Source organism: Epinephelus fuscoguttatus, linkage group LG11 (genome assembly GCF_011397635.1).
Source record: "Epinephelus fuscoguttatus linkage group LG11, E.fuscoguttatus.final_Chr_v1".
Taxonomy (NCBI): domain Eukaryota; kingdom Metazoa; phylum Chordata; class Actinopteri; order Perciformes; family Serranidae; genus Epinephelus; species Epinephelus fuscoguttatus.
In genome coordinates this window covers 15,908,805-15,930,265 of record NC_064762.1, presented here as the reverse complement: position 1 = coordinate 15,930,265, position 21,461 = coordinate 15,908,805, and the positions used below count along the sequence as shown (strand labels likewise).

At 42.5% G+C, this 21,461-nt stretch overlaps 1 protein-coding gene across 3 annotated transcripts in view; it reads right to left on the bottom strand.

Moving 5' to 3' along the window:
* The window catches only part of LOC125897332 (prospero homeobox protein 1-like), a 139,300-nt gene that overhangs the window by 39,524 nt on the left and 78,315 nt on the right, over positions 1-21,461 (bottom strand). The window contains exons 2-3 of one of the 3 annotated variants that reach the window (XM_049590574.1): positions 5,072-5,459; positions 3,866-3,940 (exon numbers count right to left, since the gene is read on the bottom strand). The exons of 1 other annotated variant lie outside the window; for it this stretch is intronic. The gene's annotated coding sequence lies outside the window, so the exon portion shown is untranslated. The remainder of the gene's footprint in view (positions 1-3,865; positions 3,941-5,071; positions 5,460-21,461) is intronic. One more of the 3 variants, XM_049590576.1, reaches the window with a different exon arrangement.

Genomic DNA, 21,461 nt, shown 5'->3' with positions numbered 1-21,461 from the left:
ACAGAAAAACCTGCTCGACGCTTCTGATTTATGAAATGATGACGGCTGCTCGTCCTCCTCCTGCATTCCTACAAATTGGATATTTAAAATTACACTGCAGTTTTTGCGCTCTGCAAATATTCTACTCTTCGAACTACACAACAGGTGTATTTGCTCAAAATGTTTAGTGATATTATTTGGGCATGTGTGCCACTGAAATTAATCTTTACAGCAGAGATTTTCTGCATCGAGTTTAATGAGATTTCTGGATAATACAGGTCACATTTATCTGCTTCAGTCTGCGTGTCTGAAATTAAAGAAATAATAATAACCGATACATTTATTTTAGAACAAAGGTTTTTATTATTGCTGTAATAATTATTAATGGTGAATGAAGTTACATTTATTCGTATCCGTCAAATTGTTAAAGAAAAACTTGTTCACACACTATTATTTTCAGATCAGCGTACTTTTTTGCTTTTGCCCTTTTCTCCAGCTTTTCACTTTGGATTCCGAATCTTCTTTTTTATCCTCTGCACAAACAGGATCCTAAAGCACTTAACTTGAAATCTTATTTTCCATATGCGCCTCTGTCAGGTGCCAAAAGGGAAAAGGCGAGTCTCTTTTCCATGTCGCAAGCAAGTGTTTTTTAGGACGAACGAATTGCAACGAAGTCAGCAAACTTTTACTGTCTGGAGTGTCTTTTCCAAAGCAGGTGTCCCGGCCCCCCTTTTTACTCCCTCAACTGGCCTGTGGCTGATTTGGCCTCGGCTCCCCTGGGTGCCGTCGGTGCGCACACAGGCTGGAAAAACAGGCCGGGACATTAAAGAAACGCGTGTTTGGAAAAGGAAGACTCGGATGAGGTGTAGAGGAAACGTGTCGGTTAACACTGGCTGCTCTTATCGCGGCCCATTCCAGGTGGATCAACGCGTGTATTTATTTCAAACTCACTTTCCCCCCTCTTTTTTTGGGTCGAGTGCGACACACCTCGATGCCCAAGACTGATAATGCGCTCTGGCATTGCGCACTGATGGCTGAATTTATTGACATATTTATTAGAGCTGGGCCCAAATGCAGAAGGAGGGAGGGAGTGAAAACAGTATATCTCCCAGAGGTGTTATAAAGGTACTTTTTATTACAATCTGACCACAATTAAGTGGTAATAAGTGCGCGCACGCGGTGATGGTATGCCGGAGTGGAGAAGCGCCAGTGGCCTATTTTTCCTCAGCATTAATTTGGATCAACGACGGGTCAGCTGTCTCTCCATCATTATCACTATTAATACTAAAGTTTTTGTCTTATTTTTGGAGCAAACTGAATTCAGAAAATCAACAAACATAACCAAACTGCTTCCTAAATTTGTTACATGAATTATCATAGAAAGAATTAATATTATTCAGGAGAAGATCTAATACCTTGAGCAGCAGCGGTTATAAAACGGCCTTAATCAGATAATGACTTGATGTGCTCCTACAACAGCTCCATTTATTTTCACAGACAGTTTTTTTTTTAGAGAAATAAGAGAGAGAAAGAGAGAGAGAGAGGGAGAGAGCTATTTGCGAAAAACACAAGCAGAGAGAGAGATGGTAGCGCTAAAAGCTGTTTTGTTCCGGAGAGGTCTCCGGGTCCCTGAATAAAAAGGTTTAGGAGACAGGACAGAGGAGAGGAGAGGAGGATTTGTCCGAGTGTAATAAGTGAGTAGGCGTCTGACTCTTACAGCCTCTAAAGTCCTTGTTGGGGCCTCATGTCCAGCACTTAATGTATTCAGCTGCCATCATCAAAGATGAGGATGCTGGAGGGAAATATGGATCCCACTTGTTTCTGTTTGTCAAGGCAAAAAAAGGAAAGAGAAGTCTGCAGTGAAATAACAAGAACTCCCTGCACTAATAGGAGATAAGAGATTTTAATTTATTGGGAACAACTTCACAGAGACCTTCATTATGTTATTTTGTCACAATAACCCAGTGAAGGTCTCAGTGTGTCACGATAACTTGATGGATGTCTCTGTTCCAAAATGTTCCTTATAAATCTCCTATAATTGCATGTGTTGGAGACAGTGTGTGGGAGCGCTTGTTTCTACTACAGTCGGCCCCAAGATGCACCTGTCGACCTACAGGTGTGTGAAAGTTTGTCTGTTGGTAGTAAAATAACATTAACGAACACAGACGTAATTATTAGTGATATTACTTTTTGGCTGCCGGGGCTGATAGCTGGCACAGTGTGGCCCCCAATGACCCATATCCCTCTTTCTAGGCTACAAGTAGTGGTGATTATAGAGGCGTGTGTGTGTGTGTGTGTGTGTGTGTGTGTGTGTGTGTGTGTGCGTGTGTGTGCGTGTGTGAGAGAGAGAGAGAGAGAGAGGCTGGTCCTCCTCCGTGGCCTGTTTTACAAAGCCATTCAGTGAGGCATATACTGCACACTACACACACTCACTCTCATATTCAAATATGCTTTATTTGCATAAATGTGTATCGACCACTGTTGCAGAAGTAAGGGTGTGACACAGTGTGAAACAAACAACACTGGGTGACCTCATGATGAAGAATCAATAGAAATAATGTGCAAAATTGAAGGGATATATGCAAGGCCGTAGCCATGGAGCCAACACAGGGGGGACCAAATCAGCCAGGGGTGCTGCCTAAATAAATAAAAAATAAAAATTTAAAACTCCCGCTATATTACAGTAACGTAGCCGAGCATCCTGTTCACCTCAAACAATAACTGGAACTAAAGATGGTGAAACAGCTTGAAAAGCAAGTGCTGCCCATTTATTTTCATCACACAAAAAACTCTCACACATGCATGAGTTCCTTAAAACAGCTTCTTCTGCCCTATGGCAACTCAAAAGGGACACACAATATAGAATACTATATGTATACGTAATAAATGAAAAGTACAATAGACTTAACGTGGGCTTTATCACAAGTAACTCACTAAAAACAATAACTTTACCCGAATAATACGCCCATGAGCCATGCTCTGCTGGGGTACGGCAACACCACGTAGACAAACAACATGCAGAACTGCACTGTAAAAATAATAATGGCAATTTTTCTGGTATTGAATAACTTTTTAGATTATATATGGTTTTTTTGGTCAATATATTGGGGGACATTTTAACATATTTTGGAGGGATGTGCCCCCTGAATATAAGCTGTAAATACTGCCTTGGATTTACGCAATACACACAATAATTTCTCTTATACACATTCTCCGTTTCCTCGTGGACTCACATGGCCCTGACAGCCTCAGTGATAAAGCACAGCATTGCAACACTTTTCTAAATCCTGTTTTCAGCTTGTGATAAAGAACCTGTTTGCTCTGACATTAAGGCTCTATGTCTGGCCTGCGTGGAAATAACAGGCAATTAAAAGAATGCTGCTCAGTGAGGCTGATGGGAAATATGGCTGCAGTCAAACTCATTAAAACCACAGATATATACACTCTAAACATCATAATTAGTCTTAGCCATGTGTAAAATCCTCGACATTACCTCCATGTATGACATTTCTTTTGCATGAAATAAAATGAGGCAGGAAATTCTGATTCAACATGTCTGAGGAACAACCTTAAAAGTGCGCATTATTCACTGCTTGTGACAGGGGTTAGGATAAAGTCGACAGGAATGAAGGGCGCGCGCACGCTTGGCACGCGCACACACGCACACGCACAAACAGAGCGCCTTGGAGGTGCTTGGGCGGACAGACATGTTGGGAAATCGCCTGGAACTGTATTAAGCCTGACGTCCTTAAAACAAACAATGGCACCATGAAATAAGGGCTTATGCGCTCAAAGTCAAAGAGCCCCCTCAGCAACTCTCCCTGTTTATCTCTCCCTCTGTCTGACACACACACATACATGCACGCATGCACACACGCGCACTCACCATTTCTTGGGGGTTACACAGTCAGGCTCGCAGCTCCATCGGGAGGGGACCAACTTTGCTCCTATGAACTCTCACCTGTCAACATGGAGCAGAGGACTTTACTTGGTAAACACGAAAGGACTTTAGCTGTTTACTTCTGGCGGTAACTTAGCCTATTTTATCCACTGCAAGGCCGCGGTCACAGCTGGTTCTCCGGGTGATCTGAGTGCGTTTCAAGGCGAGGTTAAACCCACGCCAAACTCCGTTCCAAAATACGGCAATTTTAGTGCGGCCGTTCTTAGGCTGCTTATTTTGTTGAACACGACTTTAATTATGTTTTGACAATGTGTGCTTCATCGATAGGCTACATCCGGCATACATCCAAGTGAGCTTGATTGGATCAGTTTGATATGTGGAGCAACTTTTGGGGAATTTGCTGCTCGCTACCGCCCCACGCTGTGGGCTATTATTAGAGGCGCATGAGGGAGTGACGGGTTGTAAAAGTTGTAATTAAATTAAGCACAGCGTTGTTTTTTGGTGATTAATGACAGCTGAATTTAAGAATAGGGTTCAATGATTCATAATATGTATTAAATGTTTTTCTGTGATGTATAAATGTCTTGTTAATATACAAAACAAGATAAATTCCCACATTTTTCAATGGAGTACGGCAGCAACTCCACCACATGCAGAGTGCAGATCTCTGCTTTTTCCCTTTTTAGATTTCCACAGCCATTATCCTCCTGTGCGACCACAGCTTAAAAAAAGAAAAGAAAAAACACGGGCAGTGGCAGATAAGCGGCGGTCTGTTTTCGCTCCTCTGATCAGCGGTAATTATATTTGTTGGCGTGGAGGTAAGTGGTCCTCCCCGGGGGGCGTATTGTACTCGACTCACTCCGTGTCATAAAATAAAATTACAAGGAAAGGAGAAGATATCCTACAATAACAGAGGCGAGTCGTAAAATCAAAGAGTGGCTAAATTAAATCTGAAGTAGAGAAAAAAAAAAGCCTGACGGAAAATACATTAGGGGTATGATGGACGGGGGCAGGGGGCTTCAAATAAAACGCAGGTTAATGAGTTTTTAATAGCTTCTACGACTATATGGTTGGTTAACAGGCACACACACACACACACACACACACTCTCACACACACACTCACTCTCACACACACACTGAGCTTTTTCTAGCTGACTGAGGCAATTAAGAGTAATTAGTGATCAGTTACCTGTGCTTCAGCCTTTCTGCACTCCCCCAAATACTATAAAGAGAGGCGTCTATAGGGTATGAAGTGACATGTACACGGCTTAAGTAGCTCTAAAGTGCCTCTCTCACCACACATTAGGCTCCAGTTATAAGTTTAGCTCTCCGCAGCAGTCCGCTCTCCTGTTACAGCAGTGGACATTCACACATCTTGTACCTGTTGGCACCCTTTTGTCTGGTTTATGTATCTGTGTAACCTTTGACCTCCACCGTGGATGTTTGGCATGGCACCCAGCAGACTCTCTGCACTGCAGCGGCCTTTCTCTGGTGACCTCTCTTGACCACTTGCTGACCTTTCACACCAGAGGAGATCTGGCTGCCTCAGGGGAGGTCAGGAGGAGGGTAACACCGGCCTGTAAACAAACACAGACATGGATTTGGAGTGTAGTTACATGCTGATTGAAAATGAAATCTCTGGCTCCATCAAAGTGGAAATGAGTCAATGTATTTCCAGAGGTGGAAAAATAAGTACTTTACTTCAGTATTCTCTTTTTATACTACCTTATTTACTACCGTACCACATTTTAGAGGGAAATATAGCACTTTTTACTCCTCTACACTGTAAAATATTATGCAGGAATTTAGCAGAATCTCATCTTTCTCATTAACCTGAAGATCAAGTGTGTAGGATATATTGGAAGAAACTGAATATTCATAACTATGTTGTCATAAGTGTATGTTCACCTTCATTTATTTTTCATTTTCTGTAACTGCTTATCCTGTTAGGGGTCATGGGGGGTTGGAGCCTATCCCAGCTTACATGGGGCAAGAGGCAGGGTACTCCCTGGGTGCCCGGTCTCACTCCAAAGTCGTCGAAATCCTGCGCTTGGGCAGTGACTTGCGATGTCAGATACAAACAAAAAAGGCATCAGCATGATACTTGGGCAGTTGCCGTTATAGTTTAACATCCCCCGGTGGCATCGGGGGGAACTGCAGCAGAACAAGGACGAAAAATTAGGTGGCAAAAGTCCGAGTGTGGCATGTGGTAAGGGCGAAGGATGGGTCCAACAAACACCGACCTTCACCTGAAAGAGCGGTGTTCACATCCTGAAAGATTCTGAAGCCAAACCCTGTTCTTTTTTCCAAACCTAACTACTTCCTTTTGTTGCCTTATTGTATTGATGTAAATTTCCTGTGAAAATGGAAGTGTACCTTGAAAGAAGACAATGCATGTCACAGGCAGAACAATTTAGTCACCAGTTAATCTGCGTGTCTTTGGACTGTGGGCGAAAGCCGGAGTACCTGGAGAAAACCCACACTGACATGGGAAGAACATGCAAACTCCACTAAGAGGGCCTCCCCCATCCCAGGGTTCAAACCCGGAACCTTCTTGCAATGCTAACCACTGCAAATTCACCTGAATTTAAGAACGGTTTTGCTTTTGTTACCTTAAGGCTCATTCATGCTCATTTTATGTATGAAAATAGATGTGTGCAGTTCAAATGTTGTAAACGTCACTGCCCTAAATTCTATGCGTCCTTTATGTTGGCATAGGTACAAGCAATAAATGTCACTAAAGGCCAGAGTCAAAAAAATTCACGAAACAACAACTGTGTTGACAGAGTAGGAGGTTGTAATATTGTACCCTTAAATGAAGGCAGCGCTGTTGACGGCGGAGGTCTGTGAGGCCATTATATACATCCTGACATGTGGACGGAGAATTCTTTTCACTTATTTCACTATATATTATTTTCTCTTACTCATTTGTTCTGCTTCCCCATTATTTACATTTCTTCATCATCTTAAGGTTGTATCTCATTTGAACTACCCTAAACTGCCTCCACAGTCTTGAAATGAGTGCAGAGTGGCAGAGTCCATATCCGTCTTTGTTTCTAACGTTGAGCATGAATGACCCATTAGAAACCTTTTACACATGGAGCGGGTCCTTTTCCATGGAATCCACCAATCTTGTTTCTACAGTAGCCCAGAACGGACAAACCAAACACTGACTTTAGGGCTACTTCTGTGTCTGTAACTGTAGTTCTTCTACATGTTTGGCACTGAGGATAAGTTTCATTTGGTTGCAATCTTCAATCTTACCACTAGATGCCACTAAATCCTTCACACTAGAGCTTTAATGTAAATATATACATTTTATTGATTTCAAGTTAGTTCAGCATAAAATGATCTACAGTGTAATTTAACTTACTTTAAAAGGACAGTTCACCACCCAATAAAAAAACAATCAACTATTTTTTCTCTTACCTGTAGTACCATTTGGATCTTGGTTCTTTAGCAGGGGGTCCTCAGAGTTAGTGCAGGGGGCTGCCAAGTTATTGTTTGATTATTTTCTAAGTTTTGTTTTTCTTTTCAAAAATTAAAATATGTCTGAAAATGTGTATCAACGCGAATCCAAAATATTTTGCCTTTTGCTTATCTTTGTAAAAGTGAAGCTTCCTTTCTCACCTACCTGAAAAAGCAAATACAAGTTAAGATGGAAGCTGATATGGCCCTCTGCCTGAACACCTCTGTCTGGCCAATTTAATTTGCAACTCAGTTTTAAACAATATATGTAGTAGGGGGTCTTCATTCCGTCTCTTTTTCGGCTGAGCGTTGGAGACCCCTGATCGAGATTGTTGAAGATATCGTCCATAGAGATGTCTTCCTTCTCTCAAATATAACAGAACTAGATGGCACTCAGCTTGTGGTGCTCAAAGTGCCAAAAATAAATAAATTTGAAAAACTCAACAGCAATGTTTCTTTCCAGAAATCATGACCTGGTTACTCAATATAATCCACAGACCTTGTTGTGAGCAGTTTCATGTAGGAACAATTTTCTTTCTACCAAACTACACCTGCCAAATGTATCACCACGCAGAAGGAGGAGTGCATCTACTGCTAGCTCACCTAGCACCACTGAGCTAGCTAACGTTACAGCTCAGCTGAAGAGGACACCAAAGTTTACATCTCGGGCTAACACAAGTACGAGCCTCTCATCCATGAGTAGATGCAGGACTGTAATTGAGCATTTTTACAGCATGGTTTTGCTATTTTTACTGACCTTAATACTTTTTTTTTATATTGATGCCACTAGCCGTACAGTTTTAATTATATAACTGTGCACTGCCTATAGTATCCAGGCACCTTTATATAGCGTAATGTATGTGTGTAGCTTGTAATTAATCAGAGTAGCTTGACCATCTATCCTCTGTTGGGCCGTGCATGAACACGCTCCAACCACAGGTTAAAAACCAGCAGCCTATAAAGTGCACACGTACACAAGTGAACACACATAAACACACAAGCGATGCCACGCACACTCAAGTATGTACTGTGTATATGCACAGGCCTACATTCATGCAAATCACTCCCGGCATTTTCAAAGACTTCCCCGTGGACAGGAGCGTCTGCCAGCGCTGCTATAAATCACGCTGAGGCTGGTGCTGAGGGCAAGGCACACCTTGTCCACGTCGCCCCCACTCCTGGGCTGAATAAACCATAACATCCTGCCTCTCGTGCTGCCCGACGCCCTCCGAGCACGACCCTAGAGAAGACCCCCCTCATGCCCTCGTCTCCCCTTCTCCTCCTCCTCCCTTCCTCCATCTCATCTCTCACCCCATCCCTGCTATTGTTCCTCCTCCTCCTCCTCTGCCTAATTTATCTATCTTTAGGAATTTTAGCTGTTGCAGTGGACCCTCGGGCTGGGCTCTGCTTGTTTGGAACAACACACAGCCCCCTCCCCATCATCATGAAACTCTTTTTTTTTTCCATTCCAATGACTTCCTGCTGGAGGAGTGGGATGAGAGAAAGAAAAAGGAGAAAGAGAACAGAAAAACAGCAGGAAGCAAGCGTTTAACAGGAGGATGCTGACACCCTCATCCTGTCGTGTGCCAGCTTGGTTCAGGTGCTCTGAGCCAATCGGCTCCCTCTGCTCCATTTACCTCAGGGTGTGCCGAATTTGGCTGAGAAGGTGCGCCTTTCCTTCATGACCCCCTCTGGAGGAAGTATAATGTTTCTGGAAAGAAAAGGAGAGCATTACACTGCCCGTCCAGAGGAGCCAGGCGCACAGGCTCATAATAGAGCGTTAAACCCCCTCACCACCCGACAGAGACATAAAAGTGAACAAAGAATAAAGAATGTGTGGAGCGTTGGGTTATCTGCTGATTATTTCCCTTGATTTTTACGGCTGCAGTGGGAGAAGCTAACCAAACAATCCAGCCCAGCGGTTGGCTCTTGGCACTCCACTTGCAGGTCTTATTATAGACAAAACTCACTTTGGAAAAGAGAGAAAACTTGCCGTGTGTTGCTTGGCATGCAACCACACAAATGATTACCTCCTCTAAAATTTAATTTCTAAGAAAAAGGCTGAGAACTGCCAATAAATTCACTGATACGCAACACTGTGTTTTAATTTGAAAAGCCATTTTGTTAGAGGAAGGAGACACATGTTTTAGATGTCGGAATGATGATTTTTGGAACAAAACTGCTCCTTTAGTCACCTATAACAACACATGCATGTACAGGAATGAGCACACACAGATATGTATTTGTATGTGGGCGTGCTCATGTCCACACACACACATACACACACAAGAGGTCCAAATCTCTCCCTAACCCCTTGTATGCCTGGGTACATCCACCAGAACGTCAGAGGAGCCTTGAGAGGACAGGAATAGCGAGGCATGTGCCTATTTGTGGCATCATTGTTATAGAGATAAAAGATCTTACTGTTACACTCACATGAACACACACACACACACACACACACACACACACACACACTCACAAGCAATCATGTGAGTTTAGTGCCATAACATACAGTCAAGGTGTAACATTTACTCAAACACACTGAACAGAATCATGAGCTACGGCCACAAAAACTCAAATACCCACTCATGCATGTATGTACATAAATGCTCAATCTCTCTCTCACACACACGCACAGGCACATACACACACACACACACACACACACACACACACATTAGGCATGCATCAGTCAACAGGCACACACACTCACATACTCACTGGGCAGTTCCTAGAAGAGACAGTGGAGTAATCTCCTCTCTGTACACCCATAAGCAGCTTCTTTTCTTTCTGCATGCAGTGTGTGTGTACATTTGTGTTGGTGTGTGTGTGAATGCCACACCACAGCTCCATGCCTCAACCATGGGCTAACCTGGCTATAAATGAGCCGCAGTGGCACCTGTGTCGGTACAGATCCAGTGTTAGGGCAGAGCAAAGTCCCATAATAGGACTCTGTGTCTTTTGTTCTGTTGGTATGAATAACTGCTCCGAGAATAATGTCCCCTCCTCTGCTCTGTAAACGTTCTGAGATGAACTGTTTCTGTCTCGAGGTGCAGCTTTTGCAGAGAAAGTACCTGTGGGATTGGTAGGATTTTTTTGGGGGTTGTATGAGGTACTTATCCATCGTCCGTGTGTTACCGATGGCGGTCAGCACGCCCCCGGTGCTGCCACAGAAGCTAAGCAATGTATTGCTGTGGATGGGGGCAGCAGCGAAACTTATTTTAGGCACCTAAAAAAAAGTTTAAGTGTACGGTATATTTAGAATATTTTTACTGCTTTACCTTACTGTCAGATAGGCCTTTCCAGCAGGTAACTGAAGCCTTTATATTGCTCTCTTCAAAGCCAGACTCCATTGACAAAGACAGTAATTTTACCTCACTGAATACAGGAGCTGCTCGTCTGCTGCTGCCTCGATCGGTTAGTTAGTTTGTGTAAGTGTTGCTGTTTTCATTTTTTAACAAGTTTTACAGTTTGAATGGGGCTAAGCAGGACATTCAGTGCAAGCTAACTGTGCTAACGACAGATTGGAAATGTGTATCTACATTTTTTGCCCACACTAGATAGCAAACAAAAGCGAAAGACTGTGTCGCATTAAGTATCTGTGAGCTGTAAATTCACCACTTCCAAGTAGAAGAGAGACCATAATGTTATCTCTGAGCCTTAAGCCCAGCTCAGACCAAAGATTTGCAACAAGATGAGCTGAAACAGGCAACTACTTGCAACATGCCGTTCTGCTACGTTCTGAACACCTGCCGATTCACACCAATGCAACAAGATGAGACGGTGTATCATCTCTATGCAACAACTCTCTGTTCTTCTGCTCTGATTTGCAGCTTGTCAGGCTTATTTTGTGGCTGAATATAATTTGCAGCTTCTTAAAATATGAATGAGGATAGTGATAGTGAGATACTGGCTACAGCTGCATTTGTAGTAGTGATGAAACAGTGAGACACAAACAACACAAGCATCAGATGGACTGTATTCATAATAAATACAGCACAATTATATAAATAACCAGCACCAACAAATCAGTCAATGAGAATGTATGTGTGTGTGTGTGTGTGTGTGTGTGTGTGTGTGTGTGTGCGTGCGCACACATGCAGCGAGCAGCAGCAGCCTCCCACCATCCCAAACCGGCACACCGTGAGGTCAGACTTGACCAGCAGACTTCACAACAAGCCGACTGGCTGTTGAAACAGGTGACTGGCTTTAGGTTCTAAAACCAGCTGCCGGCGATTTGACCAGCTGAGTTGCAGGTGACACCATCAGCCGGCTCGAGTCAAGCTCAGACCGGCCAGTTCACACCGCTGCAACTTTTCTCTGCAGCATTCTAAATCGGTTTGAACTGGGCTTCACGGTGGAAAGATTCTCCTGGTCTTTGCCAGTGCATCACGTCCGCAGCTGTCTGTACCAAAGAATAGTTTGAAGGTGAAGAGTGCTCACTCTGCAGGAAAATCTGGGAACCAAAATGTCTCTAGAAAGTGCACTGCCAACTCTAACAACAAAAAAACAAAAACAAATCGACTCCTGATTGAAGCAATCTCAGTCGACTGATGATTTGAATTTTTGACTTTCAAGGGGCAGCCCTAATATTTAACCTAATTTTGGTTTCTACTAGAACAAGTTTAAAACTAAAAGTAAGCACAACAGCCCCTCTTTCATGTCACAATACAACTTTAAAATGTTCGGTTTAGCATTACAACACATTTCTACAAAAACAAATGTCACAGTAGTTGTTGTATTACTCATCCCCCAACCCAAACTACTCACACAAACACACACACACACTGCTGTTTTTGGTGTCTTTAGTTAAGCCAGAGGAGAAGTGATGCCCAGGGCCGTTCCTGATCCTCCTGGCCTTTTCCTTGCAGGAATCTCCTCTTCCTGTGCGGAAGAGCCTGCCTGTCAGTGACGCCTCCCAAAGGAAAGTGACAGTGGCTTTATTCACCCGCTGACCCGTAAAGAGGACAGCGGAAGAAAAAAAACATGTGTGTGTAACCTGACTAAGGGCTTCTTTTCTCTCCAGCAAGGAGGTGCGATGAATCTTGTACAATCAGCAGAACCTCTGCATACATGTGCGTGTGTGTCATGCATCCAGTGTCATGTCCTTTAACCGACCCGACTGACGTGAATGCATCTTCTCTCGCTCTTTTCAGCCTCTTTTGTGTGTCCAAATAAAAAACAACCCAACAAATCCCCACATGGGCCGACTGATGTCCTTTTATCTGCTCTCTAAACACACAGATCAGTTCTTATTTTTTTATTTTTAGTCTTTCCATCTCAAAGTCGGAGGCCTCGCAGCCTTGAAGATCGAAAGATAAAAGGATAGAGAGATGATGTCCATCTGCTCTGGTGATCTCTCTCCAACTCTGTTTGGCATCAGCCTTTTCTCCATCCCACTCTGGTCCCATCAGCCCCCAGAGGACCCAGGCACTGGCCTTTTCTTGACCCAGTTTAGGACTTCCATTCTGGGCTTTCTGATCTGTCCACTCTCCGCTCTGTGTGGGGGTTCAACAGAGAATCCTGAGATTATCTGATGGTCACTTAAGAGGGAACGAGAGTGAGCGAAGTGCTGTCCACTTAGCTAAAGATTATCCTTTAAAAGGAAGAGATGGCGGTGGAGATGGAGGAGAGAAGGAGAAAAAAAGGATGTGCTTAAGAGATGGATATAGAGGGGGCGGTTGGAAGGAGAGATTGCGAGGACAGTCAGAGTGATAGAGGGAGGGCAAATGAATCATATGGAGATAAAGTGCGTGTGGGAGAGGGTTAACAAAAAAGCGAGGAGAGAAATATGGCAACGAGGGAAACGTCTAAATGAAAAGCTGAGATGGAGGTGAGGTGACAGAGCGAGAGAGCGGGGGAAGGTCGACGGAGAGAGGCAGAGATGGAGAGATAAAGAGAGGAGGAAGCAGGAAGGATGAGGACAAGAGCTGGATTAAGCAGTGAAAACAGGGATTGTGAAGTGTTCGCAAACCAAACTGAGGACCTTTGGCTGTGCTTTTTATGGGTAATGGGGTGTACCGTGCGTGCTGACTGGTATTTGTCAAACGTAATCAGCACAAGTGGCAATCTGAAGTAAGACCTGGTTTATAATTTAATTACAGACTGAATGTTGGCAAAATATCTACATATTGTCTTCTCTTTTTCTCCTGCTGTGATCTGGGTACACAGCAACATGGCTACAATAAAGTCCAGTGATGCAAGAAACACAAACAATCAGATGATCAAACAAGTTTTACACAATCCAACAGTTTAGCCGCATTACCATACAAACTTTATTTAACTTTATTCACCCACATAAACTGATTTTTTGGCCAGCAAGATAAAGTGGCAAATGTGTGAGTAAACAATGGCACAATCAGACACGGAGCAACATTATCATTCATGTGGAGTTGTCTTTGTGTCCACCTGGCAAACTGAAGTCCAATATTCACTCTCCTTTTAGCTCTGTTGTTGGTCTCCGACAACTCCTGAATTGAATATCTGTCCCTTTAGTTGCTAAACGCACCACTATGTTTGCAAATGAACAAAAACAATGAGCTGAAAGAAACTAAACTGCCCCATAGAGCCGAGGGGAACTACAGAGTTAAGTGGGATTTATAATTGTTCATCAGGTCTATGCAGAGTCTGTGCTGAAGCCTACGCCGTTGTGAGCATTTATACTTGTGTGGTGGTGCGTCTGTGTTTAGTTGATTCAAAACACACCCAAAACACACATTAAACACACATTAAACAAGGCTTCATAGCGACAATTTCAAACTCAAGTACACAAATCAGCTTCACTATGACTCGCAGCATTCACAGACAAAGCATTTGTCTTTCTCTAGACACATTTTCCCCACAAATACAACATGCTACTGTTTTTCGCACAAGCCTATGGTATTTAACGTTGTATAAATTAGCCTAGCGGCTAGCAGACTTTTCCTCTACTCATATGAAGCCAGGGACAGCAGCAAAGTAACGTTACAAAATTGGGTCCATGTCATTGGTTCGACATCCCATTAGTCGGACTGTCCGCGGTGCTGAACGGCTTGCGGCAGGCGTATGGTGTGCCGTGACCGGCTTGAGGCGGAGCAGGCTCACGGCTTATGTGTTTGTCACTTTCTTTTTCATTTTAACCCACACCATGATCTTTTCCTAACCCTAACCAAGTGGTTTTTGTGCCTAAACCTAACCAGACCTTAACCACAGGGCATCATGATGATTTCAGAACGGACTTCGGAACAATGAGTTTAATATGGTCGGAACAATGGGATGTCAAAGCAATGGGCAGTTCCCACAAAATTAAGCTCTATTAAAACTCACAAGGTTCACCTACAAATCACCTGTCTTATACTAAACACATCTCCCAAACAAATATAACATGCCAATGTTATTAGCACAAACCTATGGCATATTACATTGTATAAATTAGCCTAGGGACCAGTGGAGATTTCCTCTACTCATATGAAACCAGGAAAAATCACATATAAGACTTCAAATGCTATTTTGTGTAGACTTTATTGTCTTCAATTTATTGTTTCTTATCTGTGAGATAAAAGTAAATAAAACCTTCATTCCCACTGAGGGAAATGGTTTCAGCTTACAAAAATAAACAGGAGGTCTGCATCTGGAGAGGTACACTTAAGGCTACAGCGAAGGCTCTACGTTGATGCAGACCCTACGCTGTAGGTATGAAGTCGATTCGACGCAGAAATATAAATTCTGCTTTAGTTGATAATTATCAGCAGGGTTGTCGTGATGAGCAACTCTCTATACACACGTAATAATTAGATCCAGAATAAAAAAAGATCAAACGTGCCAACAACAGCAGCGACATCGTCTAGTGCACCCGTGGAGATACTGTTTAGCCTGGGCAGTCTCGTGCTGAATCCAAGGAGGAACAAGATGTAGGGGGTTAAAGGATCCATTGATCTGGATCGATATATTGATTCAATGATCAACAATCCAATATCATCGATTCAAAGGGAAAACATCGATCTATCCTAACATTTAGTAACATCGTTACAAAATCATGGAAGACCTGGACAACTCAGACTCATAACTTCACTTGAGCCTTTTGACTTAATAATATTAATAGATACCTTCACCTGAGCCCAAAGATTAAAAAAAGCTAATTAGGTAAATTAAAAGTGTGCCACAAATCAATTCATTTCCCTTAATTTCCTGAATCAACTAACATTAACACTGTTGCATTCCCAGCAAGTCGACACTTAATTCAGCAGCTGAACCACTCTGAACCAGTGTGACAGTTACATTTCTCAAAGTCAGTTGGAAATAATGACACCAAAGATGATTATGTTTGCGTACAAAGATTATGTGGTGGTCAAAAAAAAAATAAAAAAAATTACAGCATGCAAAACATGTGGGTCGAAAATTACAGATGGAGACATAACTTCCAACGTCTTTCTCTCACTCTCGCACACACATATAGATAATTGCTCCATAAAGTACATAATTAGCTCTAGAACCATATTATATAACTTACACATTGATATTCTTATTTCATCTCGACATAGAACATGCAACAACATACAATACTCCTTTAGAAGAAGAAGAATAGTTTTACAAATTTGGGAAGACAAAGTTCTAAATTTTTGTTTTACATAATTAAATGAGCTATATAACATAAGACAGGACAGCATTCACAAGTCATTCTGTCGTGGGACTGGTTTATGGTGCTATATGCAGTGAAACTGCACTTTTTAAGATTAAGTTCAGTCGCACTTGTTTTAACAAATAAATAAATTTCAAGCAATTATAATTTTTGTAAATTTAATATTTTTCTCCTCTACATTTGGCGAAGAGCACATTGTGACTTGTTTAAGACTCCAAACTCAAACTTTATAACTAAGGACATGGGACTTGAGCGCAGAGACTTGAGACTTGCAAAACAATGACTTGGTCCTACTTCTGATAGGGCAGGAAGGACATGGGTTTAGAGCGAAAGCTAAGTGCTCACACATTCAAACCCCATCCATTCATGAATTTATATGTGTGAGTGAATGAACTGGGAGTGTGTGTGGTTTTTTTATGGGGGTATGACTGTGTGAGAGAAAGAGAGCTCATTCCCCATCACTTGATTGGATCAGTGGTCCTGCCAGTGTCCAATTATTGTATTCCCTTGGTAGAACGCACACATACACACACAAACACACACACGCTCCACTGTCTAAATCTTCCCTGCACAAAAATCTGAAGGCTAAAAGCTCCTCAGTCTTCCAGACCTGCCATAAGCTCTCTGTATCTCTCCCTCACCCCGAGCATGATGGGAAAGAGGACAGTCTCAATGGGGGAAGCAACAGGGGTTCAAGGATGAGACAGAGAGAGAAAGAGAGAGGGGTGAGAGGGAGAGACAGAGGGGGGAGGCGGGCACCTCCTCTCCTCCTCCTCCTCCTCCTCCTCCTCCTCGTCCCAATGTTAATCTCCTCATTTTCATTTCTCTTACCATGTGGGATTAGAATGATTTTATTTAAAGTGTCAGCTTGAGCTACCGGATTGAGAAATCTGGATTTCATAGGGATTATTATTACAGAGAAAATGCACACACACACACACACACACACAGATTTTTTCTTCTCGTCACTCACTAATGACCTGCTTGACCAACAAATGGTATTTATCCTCAAATTCAGTGCACAGGAGACGAGCAGACATTGTGATACACTTCAGAGTGTGTGTGTGTGTTACATGTACAGTATGTCGTCGCCAATTTTTCTTTTCAACCAGTCTCAAAAATGACGCGAAGCCAGAGCAGGAGTAAGATTAAGAGTTTAGAGTGCACACTTTGCCTTCCGTCTTTATCACAACATCATACAATGTCCCATCACCCTCGGACGGGCCAAGTGAAATGAGGTGAACAGACTCTAACCAAAGCTTCACCCTTCTGTCAGATTTAACATCTAATCTACATTAGGATAAGGCTTTCACCGCTCAGGAAAAAAAAAAGAGAAGAATAAAAAACGCCATCACCTTTTCATCCTCGGGCCAAGCCTTTTATTCCGCCTCTTCTCATTACATTAAAGGATGAGGGAGGCCGTACAGTGGCTGAGCGGTATTTAAAGACACCATCCCCTTCATCTGTTTAATTTCTCTTTATTTAAGAGACTCCCTCCTCCCGTCGCAGCTCCCTCCCTCTGTTTAATTTCTCTTTATCTAAAGACTCCCTCCCTTCATCTGACTGATTGATCTTTGTCTCAGTGCAAATGACATGGAAGAGTTAGTTACTGCAAGGTCCCTAATCCAACCTTTATGATGGGGACGCTGTGTCTGAGTGGAGACGGGGCGACTTTAGCTTTACACATCTAAGCTCTTTACAAAAAATGGTTCTGCGTAGCACAAATGAGGCATTTATTTGACATGGAACAAAATGTTTTACTGCTGACGAGACGAGCAAACATTTTGCTGCTTATATTATAGCTTTGTATTCCATATGCACTGGGGCACTGGAGTGTAAACCCATGCATCTAAACTATATATATACACACAGTAACCTCTTAGTATGTACTGCACTGATAGAAATCATAGACAGGCTGTTAATAAAAGAAAGCCATTTAAAAGAAAGGTTTTAAGTTTCAATTCTAATAAAACATTTGTTCAAGCAAAAAAACAACAACATTCTTTTCACTTCTGTAAGGGTCCCTGTGATTGATAATATTAATAATTGTGTAATACCGAATACCATGAAACGGTGATATTTTCTGAGACGATTATCATACCATGTACAAATCTCATACTGTCGCAACCCCAACCATGATGTTCAAGAATGGAATATTGATATTAATGACACAAATATGATAATACTGTATAGATAATCCAGCGCCTCTTAAATCATATCCATTTCTTTCTGTTCTCGCTTTGTCTCCCTCCCCCAACATAATCTGGATTCACTGTCTGTTCACTGTAACTGCTATTTTTGTACGCTTTGTACAGTTATGTTTACAGACTGTTGAATTTTGAGTGTAATTTATTCGCAAAAAAACAAACAAACAAAAAAACCCAGAATGCACAATAAACAAAGTTCAAGGTATATTATGCAGGATTGTAAGTTGCTGTCTGGAAACACGTTCATCAGCAAAAGTGAGAGTAAAAGCCAACCCCAGATTTAATCTCATTTGGTCTTTCGCCACGCTAAATTTGCGATTTTTTTTTTCTGTGCTGTGTCTCTTGGATGTCTGCTGCATACGGGCTAGCACCTGGTCACTACCTTCTCAGAAAGCACCAACCTCACCTGAGTGCTGTGAGAGTAGCGAATTTGTGTTTTCTTGGACAGCGAAGGCAAGACCTGCACTACTGTCTCTGATTGGCTAGTGATTGTTACCATCGTTGGTTGGGTTGGCTGGGTAAGCCAATCAAGTGGCAGAGTAAGGCCGAGTAGGGCAGCTCATACCTTCACGATCGTAGGAAATGCAAAATTTGCATGGGGCTACATGCCAAGAAACGTCCCGAACACGGGAAATGAGAAAAGAAAAAATCCAGGCAGAGGGCGGAATCTCTGTGTATAAATATATCACTGTGGGTCATAAGTGATGATTGAGAGGTATTACTTCTGTTATGAGTCTATGCATTGTTTTAGGAAGATGCTGTACAGTTTATCTTTTACAATGAATTAGACTGATTGCCACAGTCATGAACTTTTCTGGCCACGATTATCGTACATTACAGGGAAATACTTGAAATATTCTTACACAGAAATGAGCTTTTCAACCTTTTCTTGACTTACAGACTCATTAAGGCGATAGATAGAGTGACAGAGAAGATGAAACTTCCTTTTTAAAGATGTTTTATGAGATTTGGACACAGGTAAAATTCTGCATCTAAGACAAAGACAGACAAGACAGTAAAAATTGAAGAAACAAATCAGAAAATTCAGAGGATGGTTATATGTTTGCATGGTAGTAGTATGAACTGACAGATGTCAGAAGGGCTGCATCTAACTATTGATTTTATCACAGAATCTGTTATTTTCACGATTTATCGATTAATCGTTTGGTCTATAAAATGTCAGAAAATAGTTACATTTATTGTTTTGTACAACTAACAGTCCAAAACCCAAAGACAGTCAATTTCCTGTCACATAACACAAGGAGAAACAGTAAATCCTAACAACCCCAGCTGGCCACCAACATAGTTAGACTGATATTTACGCTGTGAAGTCAGGTGACAAAACTTTAATGGCTAAACAAATTCAAATGCCAGCATCAATTTGACATAGACTACTGACTACTGATAAATCACGTATAACGCGGCTCGATGCAACCTTTAGTGGTGTTATGATACGCCGCTGTTTTGCTGGACAGCACCTGTTGTGGCGGTAAGATACGCCGCTGGATGGCGTCAGGTTGAAACATTTGTGGTACTGACGTAATCTATGGAACTGAAAAGATGGACAGGTCCAGCAAACCCCGGACTTTCACCCAGAAACCTGGTGTTCACTTCCCATATGAATGTAGAGCCAAACCATGATGTTTTTTCTATACTCACCACGCTTTTGTTGACGTCCCAGCATTTGATGCCACGTGCTTTGTTGCCTAAACCTAACCATATGCTTTTGGTGACATCCCGGCATTAGTAACAGTGTCCTGAAACATCAACAGCAGACACAGGAGGATACCTAGCGTGTAACATGAAGACATGAAAGGCCACTGACAAAGACGAGATATGTGATGACATAGGATATTTTGTGGGTTTTAAGTTGTGTTGTTGAGTAACTGAAATCCAATGTTTTCCAAATGTCTCACGCCACCATCATCTTATAGTAGAATAACAACATTTTGTCATAGGGTATGGAAAGCAAAACCCGTCTGTTTATGTCCACACAATGTGAAATTCCAGCGTTGTTAGACGTTAAAAAATATCAACAACACAATTTTCAGTCCAGCCAAAATTTAAAGTCTGTCTAACGTCTTTCTGATGTGATATTGACATCTGGTACAAGCTGGGACTGTGAATTTCTGCCATTTGTGATCATTTATTGATTCTGAATTAAGTTGCAGATGAATTTTCATCATCATCAACCCCCACCAATACGACTGAGACGACTGTCAGAATGTCAAAGTGCAGACGGGGCATTCACTGACACAAATACAGGCGTTCAGACAAGTGCCGAGAGTTTATCCTGGCAAACAAACACAGATACACACAGACACACACATACACGCATACCCATTTTAAGAGAAAGGTCTTGGGAAGTAGGTTAAGCAGGCCGGGATCACCTCTCGCTGCTCTCTCCCAGCTTAGAAGCACTGAGAGAGTCGGGGCGGGAGGGATGGGTGACGGAGGTGGAGAGGGTGAGAGCAGCCGGGGGGGGGTGGGGGGGGGGGGGGGGGGGGGTGGAACGAGATGGAGAAATCTTCCAGGGGACATCTGTCACAGTGCGCAACTTGTGAGCTGCTTTTTTCCAGCCCGCTCTGTGACCCACGGATTCTCTTGCATGACTGACCAAGAACTATGAGAGTTTTAGAGGGGGCCTTAGCCCCTGCATACGGCCTGGGAGACCCCATACAGACCTGGTTAAGTAAAATCTTATTGATATGAAGCGGACGTGGAGGAAAATACTGAATAACACCAAATCTGCAGAACTGAGTTGATGCTTTTGTGGGCTGCGCTGGAAGTGATATTCAAATCGTGACAAAATTGACACGTTGACATGAAACTGTGTCAACTCTCAGCTTGTGTCACAAATCATTTTATTAAAACACCATATGACACTTCTGTCACTGTTTTGTGACCATGTGTCCACATTTGAGGATGCCGTTGGTGCTGAATAGAGAAAGAGATGCACGTTGCAAAAAAGTGCACGCATGAGAACATCTCTCCCCCTCCCGCAGGTGTTTAAGCTGTACAGTAAACAATAACGCTTTACAAACACACACACACACACACACACACACACGCTCGCAAACACACAAACACACTAACACAAAAGGCTCATTGTGTGTTGCCGTGTGTCCGCTAACCCATCCTTTTTAATCTGGGATTATGGTATTCCCATCGTGATGGCAACAGAGGAAACAATGCTGTATTTCATGGGAGGAAATGTGCAATAATGATGTTAACACCTCAATCTGCCTTATTTAACCATTACATACACTCTCTCTTTCACACAC